Source organism: Quercus lobata, chromosome 3 (assembly GCF_001633185.2).
Source record: "Quercus lobata isolate SW786 chromosome 3, ValleyOak3.0 Primary Assembly, whole genome shotgun sequence".
Classification (NCBI taxonomy): Eukaryota; Viridiplantae; Streptophyta; class Magnoliopsida; order Fagales; family Fagaceae; genus Quercus; species Quercus lobata.
In genome coordinates, this window is record NC_044906.1 from 13,669,737 (window position 1) to 13,682,015 (window position 12,279).

At 38.2% G+C, this 12,279-nt stretch overlaps 1 pseudogene; it reads left to right on the forward strand.

Moving 5' to 3' along the window:
- The first annotated feature begins 605 nt into the window (after window positions 1-605).
- LOC115980365 lies at window positions 606-1,744 on the forward strand (annotated as a pseudogene).
- The last annotated feature ends 10,535 nt before the right edge of the window (window positions 1,745-12,279 follow it).

Below are 12,279 nucleotides of genomic sequence, written 5' to 3' on the forward strand. Positions count from 1 at the left end.
AACAATATCGTATTCAATTAAAAAACAACCACATCATCTAAAGTTTGATGATTCATACAAAGTTAGATCCACAATTTCTATATATATAATTACGTATGGAAGAAGTTAATCTTCTATGCCTGTATTCAATTAAAAAACAACCACATCATCCAAAGTTTGTCGAGTCAGACAAAGTCAGATTCACAATTTATACATATATAATTACGTATGAAAGAAGTTAATCTTCTGTGCATATGATTAGGCCCACATATGCCTTTAAATAATGGACCTTTTTTTTTTTTTTATATACATCAATGTTATATAATCAAGAAGAAAGAACACGGCAGTCTACCTTACAAGCATCCGTGAGGACAATTGGTAGGCTGTGTTTATTGAAACAAAAGGACTGAACAATATTAATGGAGAGCTTTGCAGTGACGTGAGCAACTGTATTACAATCTCTCTTGACCCAATTAAAAAGACGAGACCCAAGAGTACTAAATAATGGACCATTTGAGGGCAATAGATTGTCTCTAAGTTAAACTTGAATGTTATGTTTTTAATAATTATGAATGAATGAAATTAATCTTCTCTTCGCATGATTGGGCCACAAATGCAGTTAAATAATGAACATGAACGAAGTTAATCTTTTGTGCGTATGATTGGGCCCACAAATGCTGTCAAATAATGAACCTTTCGAGGGCAATATATTGTCTCTAAGTTAGTCCTGAATGGTGTGTTTTAACAAGACCATTCCTTGGAAAGGCTTGGTGTTGTTGTCTTTGTTTGGAAGCCCTATTACCTCATAGTGTCAAAATGGGCTGGGCTTTTGGTGCAAAAAGTTTGTGAGTCGTATGACTAAATCTCGAGCCCTGAGAGTCTAAAGCCCTGCAAAGTTGTCAACATGCTCTTAACCCAACTTGAGCTCGTATGTATGCCCCCAAGTCCCATTGATGTAACCAAGTTGTGTAAAAGGAGTGCAAGAAAAGAGGCTTAAGCCTTTTGGAGAACCATTAAGTACTCGACCATCTTGGGCTCATATGAAAGTCCACTTAACCATCTCAATATTTTACCTTAATATTTCAATTACCTCAAGCTTAGCCTCGAGTTCACCGTCCTTAGCCAACACTACACCAGTGTCCCCAAAAAAATTGCCTTTGTTGGCTCAGGTCCCCTTCCACTTCAAAGGCTATTCACTTAGTTTCATCTAATCCTGACTTATCAAAACGAATGCTTTTCCGTGCCAATGACATAATGGATGTTACAACTTACAAATGCTTTGGAAGATTACGAAGTTGTTTTCTTGGCAGCTTTTGTGGGCATAGACAAGGAGAGGAGAAGGTTCAAAATGTTCATAATTTTGCTAAGTACGTGGCTCCAGGAGGTCTTTTAATGCTAAGGAGTGCACATGGTGCTCACGCTTTTTCTCTATACTGTTATTGATCCTTGTGATTTTCGAGGTTTTGAGCTTCTTGCTGTGTGTGAGGTTATTAACTCAGTAATCATTGCGCGCAAATATCCAGAACCTATGCAGTTCTAGGCCCTATAACAATGTGTTTGAGATTTAACCCTTCAATCCCTTCAGCCAAGGTTCAGTGGACTATTGGACTGGATCATCCTGTTGCTTTTCCTTCATGTATTATTAATTTCTTTACTACTTTCATGTATGCTGGCATCTTAAATTTCACTGCATAAAGTAGAAATCGGATCCCTCATTGCTTTTTATTTGTACTACTTGAAAGAACTTTGTGTTTGCATCCTCAACTTCAAGCAATAAGAAGTACCTCCTCAATAAGTTTCCGAAATTAAGAAACCGTTTGGTAACGTTGTTCTAGTAATGTTGTTTATATTTTTTAGAAATACGTGTGGATGAAAAAATGTGTAAAAATACGTGTAATGTTTAAAAACTAAAAACATGTATTTAAACACATGTATCAAACGGGCCCTATTTTCCTTCCACTATTTTTTTTTTTTTTTTTTTCCATCTAGTGATATTACATGTAATGACAGCACTCTTCCATTACAGGTTCCTTCATGCATCCTCATATATATTCCATATTGCCTTTAACGGTTAACTCCATTGATAAAAACTATCACTTATTTCAAATGTTATAAAAATTTAATCATTTAACCATCATTTTAACACTCTCCCTCACTAAGCAGAGGTAGAGTGGAGAAAGTAATGCTCTTTATTTGAAAAAGAATTGTTGCCTGGGTCTTGATGTTGGGAAAAAATTATATATAAGCTAAATTTAACCAAGCAGATCAGAAATACAACTACACAAGAACACAAAAATTTACGTGGAAACTATTTTTCCTCAAAAGAAAAAACTACGGGACAAACTCCGAATAATTTCACTGTATTAAATAGAGATTACAACACTTAAAAATATAACGTGAGCAAAAAAAACTCTCTTTTTTCTCTCTTCCTCATGTGTATCTCTCACAATTTTCTCTTACTTTTTATTAACTCGTTTGGTAAGAGATTTTTAGCAACGTTGTTGTTTTGTGAAAATATGTATAGGTGAAAAAGTGTATAAAAATACGTGTAATATTGTTTAAACACTCAAAAGTGTTTAAACAACAATACCCATCACCCTCTATATTTTTATCTTCTCTTTTGCTTGCTCTCACTCACGCCATTCTTCAAAACTGTACTGTCCTCAAGTCTCACTGGAACTTCTCCTCTTCACTCTTCTTTTCTTCTTGTGCACCAAATGGCCGAATAGCCTCCTTTTATTTCTTCATCTTTTCCTTCTTTCCTTCCTTCCACATGCTTCACATCAACTCACAATAAATGCAAGCACACAAGCCATGACTTTTGTACATGATATTAAACAAAAGAGATGAATTCAATTCTTCTCTTCAATTCGCCGAATGTCCTTCCTTTCACATGCTTCACATCAAGTCACAATGAATACAAGCACACAAGCCATGACTTTTGTACATGATATTAGACAAAAAGGATGAATTCAATTCTTCTTTTCAATTGGTCGAATGTCCTTGTGATTTCTTTAACCAATTTTTTTGTTTTTTTGTTTGAGCCATCCAATTTTTCTTCTTCCTTCGGCGTGTCCCACACGCCAGATGGTTGGCTTGTGGACTTTAGAGCCAAGCTCATTAAATGAGCTATTCCATCAAGAGTGGGATGGAACCCACACACTCAACACTTGAAGCTCCAATAGTCTCACCCTTATTCAGCAAAAAAAAAAATCTCACCCTTAAACTTGTTTGATAACGTTATTTAACTTTTATGAAAATACATATAAGTAAAAAAATGTGTAAAAATACGTGTTGTAGTGATAATTTTTGTTATATAAAGGTTTTTTTTTTTGCTGATTTTTTTTTTTTTTTTTTTTTTTGCTGAAAGTTATATAAATGGCTTTAAATTATAATTCTTAGCACAATGACAAAAGCTTCTAATGCCAATTGGATATTGGTGCCCTTATTTCTCAATTCCTACTGCTGCCTACACGTGCATATATATGCTCCTTTCTTTTCTTTTTCTTTTTTTTCTTTTTTTTTGTGTGTGTGTGTGTGTGTGTGTGTGTGTGTGTGTGTGTGTGTGTGTGTGCTGAATATGTATATATATGCTCCTGAAGTTAACTTCTAGAAATGATCTGCTAGATATCAGTATGGGACAAGGTGAATAAGAAGCATGGATCTATTAAAATTTATGCATAATATTTCATCCTATTACCATTGAAGTAACGCATGAATTAATATGAGATGAATGGCGAACCGTTGTAACTCAGCCTATTTTTAGGAAACCTACCAACCACATCTTATATATCTTATGATGCTAACTTATAAGTTTACAATCCACTATATTTGTAGGGAAGATAACATTTTGAGGAAAATTAAATTGCTACCTTAATATAATATATTGTGATACTACCTTTTTTTTTTTTTTTTTTTGAGAATCATTATGATACTACTTAAAACAAAATGTTTAAGTTTGTAGATTTGGGCTAAACCATGTTATATTAATTTTTAAGTTTTGTTAAAAAAATTCTTTTTCCATGTGGAATTTTCAATCTCTCTTTCATTAAACGTTGTCCATAAGAACCAAGGATCTACCTCACATGCTTATCTCCACGGAACCCTGTATGTCTTCGTTGATCCGATGGAACTTTGCATCGCCATTGGTTTTCTTTGATCTAACACAATTGACCAATATTGCTTTGTTTTTTTTTTTTTTTTTTTTTTTTGCTGAAGACCAAACCAATATTGCTTTGCTGGACCTTTTATTAGGTGAGGTTGTATTTTTGGGATGCACGCTTGTTTTGTGTTCCAAGTACCTGCACCATATTGCTACTCCAACTATGAAGTGATCATGATGACCTTCCTATCTTGTCACACACCATTATTGCTTTTAATACCACTTCGATTGGACGATTCTATATTAAGAAGATTCTAATTGAGGCTTGAATATAAATTATTGTAATACCACTTAACTCAAAATTTTAAATAATAGTATAGTGTGAAAAATAAAATAAAATAATTAAATTTAGATTTTCAAAACTAATATATACATTCCCTCATCTCCTTAGCCTAGGCTAGAGGATATATAAACTCATAATTTCACTTGCTATTAAAATATTATAAAGAGTTATTGGAAAACGAAAAATTATTGTTGGAATTTTTTTTTAACAACCAAAACACCGTAAACCAAGCTTTTTTAGAACAAAATAGGCAAAAACTATATTTTAGTTCCTATATTTTCACGCGATTCCCACTTTGGTCCCTATTTTTTATTTTCACCGCTTTTACTCATTATTCTGAAAAACACGTCTCGTTTTTGTTCTTGTCATTACATCAGAGACGGAAAATGCACACGTGGCAAATGGCAGAATTAAAAAATATTAAAAATATTTTATTTTATTTTAAAATAAAATAAAATTTTAGTTATCATTTAATTATTTAAATAATAATTGTTCTTCATGTTCTTCCCCCAAGAACATGGTTGCCCAGAAAATAAAAAATTCAAGATTTTCTTCTCTTTTCTTGCATTTTCTTAGCATCCAAACAAACAAAAATATATACAAAATCATGATCAAACTCAGATACTCTAACACAATCAACTAACAAAACCCAAAACACTTAATCAAAAAATAATAATAATAATAAAACAAACAAAACCCAAAACAGGGTCAGATCAAAAACAAAAAACCAAAACTCAAAGCCAATCCTCATCAATAAAATACACTAAAACACAATCATGAGCTAGTCAGATCAAACCACGGTGACCATCAAACCACGATGATCATCTGGGTTTAGAGAGAGAGAAGATTAGATCTCGGTCAAGGTGGGTTTCGGCCATGGATCTTCAACCATGGGGTTTCGGCCATGGGTCTTCAGCCATGGATTCAGAGAAGATGAAAAAAAAATTTAAAACCCAGAAAATTTGAATTCAACCTCAAATTGGCCGAAACACAAAACTCAAAACCATATTTCAAACCCCCCACACCACCAAAGCATCAAACACAAAAATCAAACCCATATTTTTGGCCCCCAAATACTAAATCCAAACCCAGATTTTCGGCCCCCAAACACAAAACTCAAAACTCAAAACCTAAATTTTCTTATTTTCAGAGAAACCAAACAAAAACCTCAAATCCAAACCTTAGAGCCCAAACCAAACCACTTGCAACCTCAAATTCGAAGCTATCAAATCCAAACAGAATCAACCTCAGACCAGCCAAAACGAAATCAACCTCAGATTCACTGCTTTCTTCTTTCTCGTGTTTGCTTGGGGTGTGGATTTGAGAGGACATGGGAGAGAGGAAAAGAGAGACAAAGAGGATGGGATTGTGTGGGTTTTAATGAAAAAGAGAGGATGAAAGACTGAAAAGGAAAACATTTTTCTTGTATTTAAATCTGGGTTGTTGTTGTTGTTGTTGTTTTTTTTTTTTTCTTTGGAGAAACATCTGGGCTGGTATTTTTGTTGTTCTTGTTCTAGATACACTTAGATCTTGATTCAAGTGGTTTTTGATTTTTAATTATGTTTTTAGTTTTTTTTTTATTTAGTTAAAATTGATAAATTAGTTTTTTAAATTCAGATGCTGATGTGGCATTTTTTAATGCCAAATAACATTTTTTTATTATTATTTCAATGGCCACGTCAGCTTTTAGTGTGCCAACAGTGCACTCTGTTTGCCACGTGTGCATTTTCTGTTTCTAATGTAACGACAAAGACAAAAACAAGATGCGTTTTTCAGAATAGGGAGTAAAAGCGATGAAAATAAAAGATAGGGACCGAAGTAGAAATCGCGTGAAAATGTAAGGACGACAATGTGGTTTTCACCAAATATATATATATATATATATATATAAATATGGTTTTTCTCCTTTGTGTCTTTCACTTGAGAATGACTAGCCTTATCTCTATTCTTCTTTTGTTTTCATTTGGCTTTTCCTCGCGCTTTCCCTCTTGTAATTTTCTTTCCTAAATTGATTGATGACGATGCCGAAAAATCAACAGTAAGTCACACGGTCCTCACGTGCTCGAAACAATACCTGCACAACACAAAAAGAGAAGACCCAATAGAGAGCACTGGTGTGATGCCGGCCAAATACCCTCTGAAAGTTAAGTTAGAACTTCTCACAACTCTAGAGTGCCAAAGTTAGGGTGAATTATGCGTACCTTAGTTTATAAGGGTCTTGGGTTTTTATAGTAGTAAAGAGTTGACATCTCTTCCTTGGTTTAGAAGTTTTTTCCTTATAAGAGTCTCTATGAACATATTTTGCGGAACCTTTTTCTTGTAGGAATCCTTTTGATTAGCATTGAGCGTGGGGCACAAGATATTTCCATATACAGCATGCATGGAGACCAAGTAGAGCCACGTCAGAAACTTCAATCTTGCATACCTCCTTCAGCCTATTGGCGTCAGCTTTCCATCTTTGCCTCAAGTTAACTCCGTCAGCTTGGAGCCGTAGACTCCTTACTGTTGCCATGTGTCAATGGATACAAGACCGACGGGTTTGCTTGGAACATCGCTCTATGCCTTTACATCAGTGAGTGTTCATATTTCCAATTTTATCCTTATCAATTGACATGGACTGAAGAGTCTTCACTTTTTCCCCTTCATGATTTTTGCTTCACTTTATGACTTTTGCTTCAACTGGTTGTCTGCCTTTTGAATTAGACAATTATTCTTCAATAGTCATCGTATTATAATGTTGAGAAAGATGTCACCATGTTCACACCTAAACGTAGACAATTGTATCCTATATTCCTTTTCGTACGTATGAGACTATTAAAATAATTGTGATTGGACCTTGGCTTTTTCGACGAAGGTTTGGTTTTGATCACTTGGACTGAACAATTGATTTTGAATCTGCATTTTCAGATCAGCGAGTATGAGGCAATGTTTGGTATCTCTAACAAAAATAACTTTTACAGCTTCCAACTTTTATCCCAATAAGTTCAGAAGTTCTAATATCTTTTTTTGATATGACAGAAGTTCTAATATCCGTTTCAAAATCTTATATCCCAACTTCTACAGCCAGGCATTATTATTTTGCGACATGCAAATGGCAAAGAGCCAAAGAGATATTAATAACTATTAAAATATATGTATAAATACAAAAATTCTTCATAATAGAGACATCAATTCTCTCATTCCCGGAATATTGAGGTTATTACGTCTATGTTTGTAAGTGCGTCAATGATTCGTATAAACTAAGAATAGGGGTTGTGAACTTAAGCATTGTAGTTGTAGGATTTGTTATCAATGAAATAACTATTGTGTTTCGTTGTTCTCATTGTCAACTTGTGCATTATCTCAAAAAATCCTGTTGAGTTAGGTTGTTAATGCCTTGCATAGTGTTTAAATCACTGTGAGCATAGTCAGGAGACAGAAAATTTGGTTTATGCTCAAACTTCCATAACAATTTATGTGTTTAAGATTTAACCCCTTTGATACTTTTAGCCATGATTCAGTGGAATTTAAAACAAATAATTTTTAGTCGTTTTGTTAGGAAGGTACCAGCCTACCAGGAAGAAGGGGAGGTAAAGTTGCACCTACTCAGGTTAAAAGATTTGTTGACCTGAAACCCCACGAAAGACTTGGAACAAAATATAATCTCTCTTTCACTTCATTTTCCTTTGTAACAGCCAATAAGCTTCAATAATTTAAAGTTGTTTTGCTAGGAAGTTGCTTTTTTTTTTGGGGGGGGGGGGGGGGGGTGGGCATTTTCTCTCTTCATGTCACATCCAGATTTCTTTGCCTCTACGCTAACTTATCTCAATGAGTAATGTTATATTTCACAACATTTTCACAATAAATTCTATATAGTAAATTATATTTGGTTTCAATATGAGTTTGTCGTTAAAATTACTTTTTTGCCTACCAAAAACAGCTTATAACTTAGGATTTGTAGCATTTCTTGCTATCTCAAAACCTCCAATTATAAAATATCAATATGTAACGGAATGCTATTGAATCAAATGACAGACATTGTTGAAAAAAAGATGATTTTTCCTTGGATGAAACAAAATTTGGATTTATCATTCCTTAGCCAGAAAGATATGTGGCCATGAAATTGGGATTAAGCAGAACAATATTGACTGGGTGATAGAGTCGGGGAAACACCTCTATTTACCATATTTTGGAACTTAGTTTCTTGGAATATATATATATATATACACACTTAACATACTATTATTCTATTAATGGGTGCCCTTAGGGTATTTGTTAATATACTATTTTAGGAAAGTTTTGATAACATTTTTATGGAAAATATAAAAAGATGTCAAACTACTACTCAATATCCAGTTTCTCAAAAAAAAAAAAAAAAAATACTCAACATTCTTCATCTCAATATATTAAGAGGGTTTAAAAAGTTAGGTTATGTTTGGTAACAGTTTTTGTTTTCTATTTTTAAAACCTTGTTTTGGGGAATATAAAGAAAAAACAATTTTTTTTTTTTTTTTTTTTGTATTTTTGAAATAAAAAATGTGGGGATCGTTCGATTAATGGGCCCCTAGGGTTCAGAATGGGGTCAGGACTGTTGGGCCAGTGGCCCATCAGAGACCGTATACCCGTCCGAGGATACCCTGGTCCTCGGCATAACTCGTCCGAGGACGATCGTTTCCGAGGACGATCAAGACGTGGGCTCATTACGATTAGAGCTCCGAATTCGGTCATCTCAAAGGGTAGAGTAGCCGACTAAAAATGAAAGAGATAAGACAAACAAATATCTGAAGCTACAGCTACCTCCGCATTAATGACCTCTCAACCAACTCTCTGGCCGCATTAATGTGGAGGTGATACTTGAACAGTGGGAAGGCAGCCTTACAGCTGCCCATAGGAAGTTCCAGGAGGTGCCAGATGGGACAGAAAGAAATCCTCCGAACCCAACCTACACGTGTGCGGCAAGGATGAAGCGCAAAGGGAAGTATATAAACTAAAAGAAGAACCTGAAACGAGGGGGGGGGGAAAGAGAAAGGAGAAGAAAAAGAAACGGAGAGAACGAGAGAGAAGAAAGTAAGAAGGGAAAGGGAGAGAGTTTTACTAGTCACTAAAGAAAGACGTTCGTTATACCAACTCTAAAACCTTAAACGGGCTTGAGGGTAAATCTTGGAGGTAGATACCACAGTTAACCTAGTTCTTTACGCCCACGCTCTACAAATCATATTGTCTGGGCCTTTTACGTACGAACCCAATACTGTTTAGGTTCGTCACTAAAATCGTGTCCTTACAATTGGCGCCGTCTGTGGGAAGAGCTTGTGTTAGCTTGTACAACCTCTGATATAACGTTTCCGATGGAAGGAGTGGAACTACCTCCTCCCGCAGCGAGGCTGCAACAGGATGATGTTAACTTGCACCAGGCGGAATCAAGGGGCTCTCAGCATGGTGGTCCTCGAAGGAGTCCCGAACGGAGGTTAATCCGGGAGGGGAGCATACATACCACTCATACCACGAGGAGCCATACACGCGGGAAGAGTCACGTTTCCCACGCGAAGCATGGTGGGGATCTGCAACGTGAGATTGCGGATTTGAAGAGAGAGTTGCGCCATGCACGACGGGAACGTTCCCCACCTCGCTCTGAACTATCATCCGGGGAGTCGGGTGGAACTAGCTACAGGCGGAGGTCGAGAACTCCACGGAGCGAGACTTTCTCCTATGAGGAGGAGCGTCGCCATAGGCGTAGGCGTAAAAGTCCAACTAGCAGGGGCTTGGGAAACGATGCCATGAACAAAGTTTTGAGTCAAATTTCCAGGTCACCCTTCACGAGAGGCATAGATGATGCTACCCATCCTCGGCGGTTCAATCAACCTACGTTCTCTCTGTATGATGGCCATTCGGATCCGGTGGAACATGTAAGCTATTACAGCCAGAAGATGGCTATTCATTCCAGGGATGAAGCGCTGATGTGCAAGATTTTTCCGTCGAGTTTGGGTCTAACAGTGATGAGGTGGTTCAATGGCTTAAGGGCCAACTCTGTTGGATCTTTCAAAGCACTGACCCAGGCTTTTGGTGCTCGTTTTATTACATGCAGCAGGACTCCTTTGCCGCTGGGGTCATTGCTGACCTTGTCTATGCGAGAGGGCGAGACTCTCAAGAGCTATTCGGATAGGTACTGGGAGATGTTTAACGAAATAGGAGGGAAGAATGATGCTGTGGCCATAACTACTTTCAAAGCCGGCCTCCCGGCTGATCACGACTTGAGGAAATCCTTGACGGGTAAACCTGTTACCAGTGTGCGCCAACTGATGGACAGAATAGAGAAGTACAAAAGGATAGAGGAGGATCAGCTTCAGGGGAAAGGAAAGGCCAAGATGATCCCTCAGGAGAGGAGGGATTTCAGGTCGGATCGTTATAATAACAACCGACCAAGGAGGGACTTTGTTGGCCAGTTGGCCTGGGCAGACGCCCAGGTCGTTAATGCGGTATTTCGGGAGCCTGTTCAGCAGGTTTTGGAGAAGATAAAGGACGAGCCATTTTTCAAATGGCCTAACAGGATGGCAGGAGAGCCTACAAAACGCAACCCGAGTTTGTATTGCCATTACCATCAGGACCATGGACACACGACAGACAACTGCAGGAATTTATGGGACCATTTGGAGCAGTTGGTCCGGGAAGGAAAATTAAGGCAGCTCTTGCATCACTCCAGCGGAAGGCCGAGCCAAGCAGGTTCCGAGGTGTGTGGGGATGCTTCATCAAGGCTCCCTCGGGGTACAATCAATGTCATCTTTGCGGCCCCAGGGAGGACTGGATCTTGCCCCATTAGAGTGTTGTCGGTGTCCCGATCCCCGGCCGAGGATCGTTCTCAAGCATGGAAGAGAGCCAAGAAGCGTGTGCCCTTGGTTTTGGGTTTTTCAGACGAAGATTTGGAGGGAACCATACAACCCCATGAGGATGCCTTGGTGGTAACACTGAGGATTAGTGGGTACGATGTCCGAAGGGTGATGGTTGATCAGGGAAGCGCAGCTGATGTGATGTATCCGGATTTGTACAAGGGGCTAGGTTTGAAGCAGCAGGACTTGACAACCTATAACTCCCCTCTGGTCAGTTTTGAGGGAAGGTTAGTCATTCCCATGGGGCTAATCAGGCTGCCCGTACAGTCAGGCACGGAGGTGGTGGAGGTGGATTTTATTGTCGTAGATGTTTTTTCTCCGTATACGGCTATTCTAGGCAGACCCTGGCTTCACACACTTAAAGCGGTTTCATCCACCCTGCATCAGAAGGTGAAGTACCCGTCCGGAGACCAAGTGCTGGAGATAGTAGGGAACCAAGCGGCCGCTCGGCAATGCCAAGTAGCGGCTATACGGCATCGGCCTGAGGCAGAAACCTCGGCTATAGCCGATAATGAATCATAGCAATTAAAGATCCCAGCATCAGGTTTAGACGTACCAACCAATGGGGTAGAGTGTGAAGATCTGGAAAAGGTGATTGTCGCTGATGATCCAGAAAAATTCTTCCGGGTGGGGGCAAAGCTGCCTCTGCCAGAGAAAGCGAGTTTGCTGGAGTTCCTCCGGGCCAATGTGGACGTCTTTGCATGGGACCCATACGAAGCCCCAGGAGTAGACCCAAGTTTCATTTGCCATCGGCTCAACGTGAACCCTGCCATTCCCCCTAGGAGACAAATCCCTCGACGACCATCAAAAGAGCATGCCGAGGCAGTTAGAAGTGAAGTCGCCAAGCTGAAACAGGCTGGGGCTATTAAAGAAGTCTTTTATCCCTAATGGCTGGCCAATACGGTGGTAGTAAAGAAGAAAACAGGGAAGTGGCGAGTGTGCGTTGACTTCACCGATCTTAATAAGGCCTGTCCCAAAGACCCATTTCCTATGCC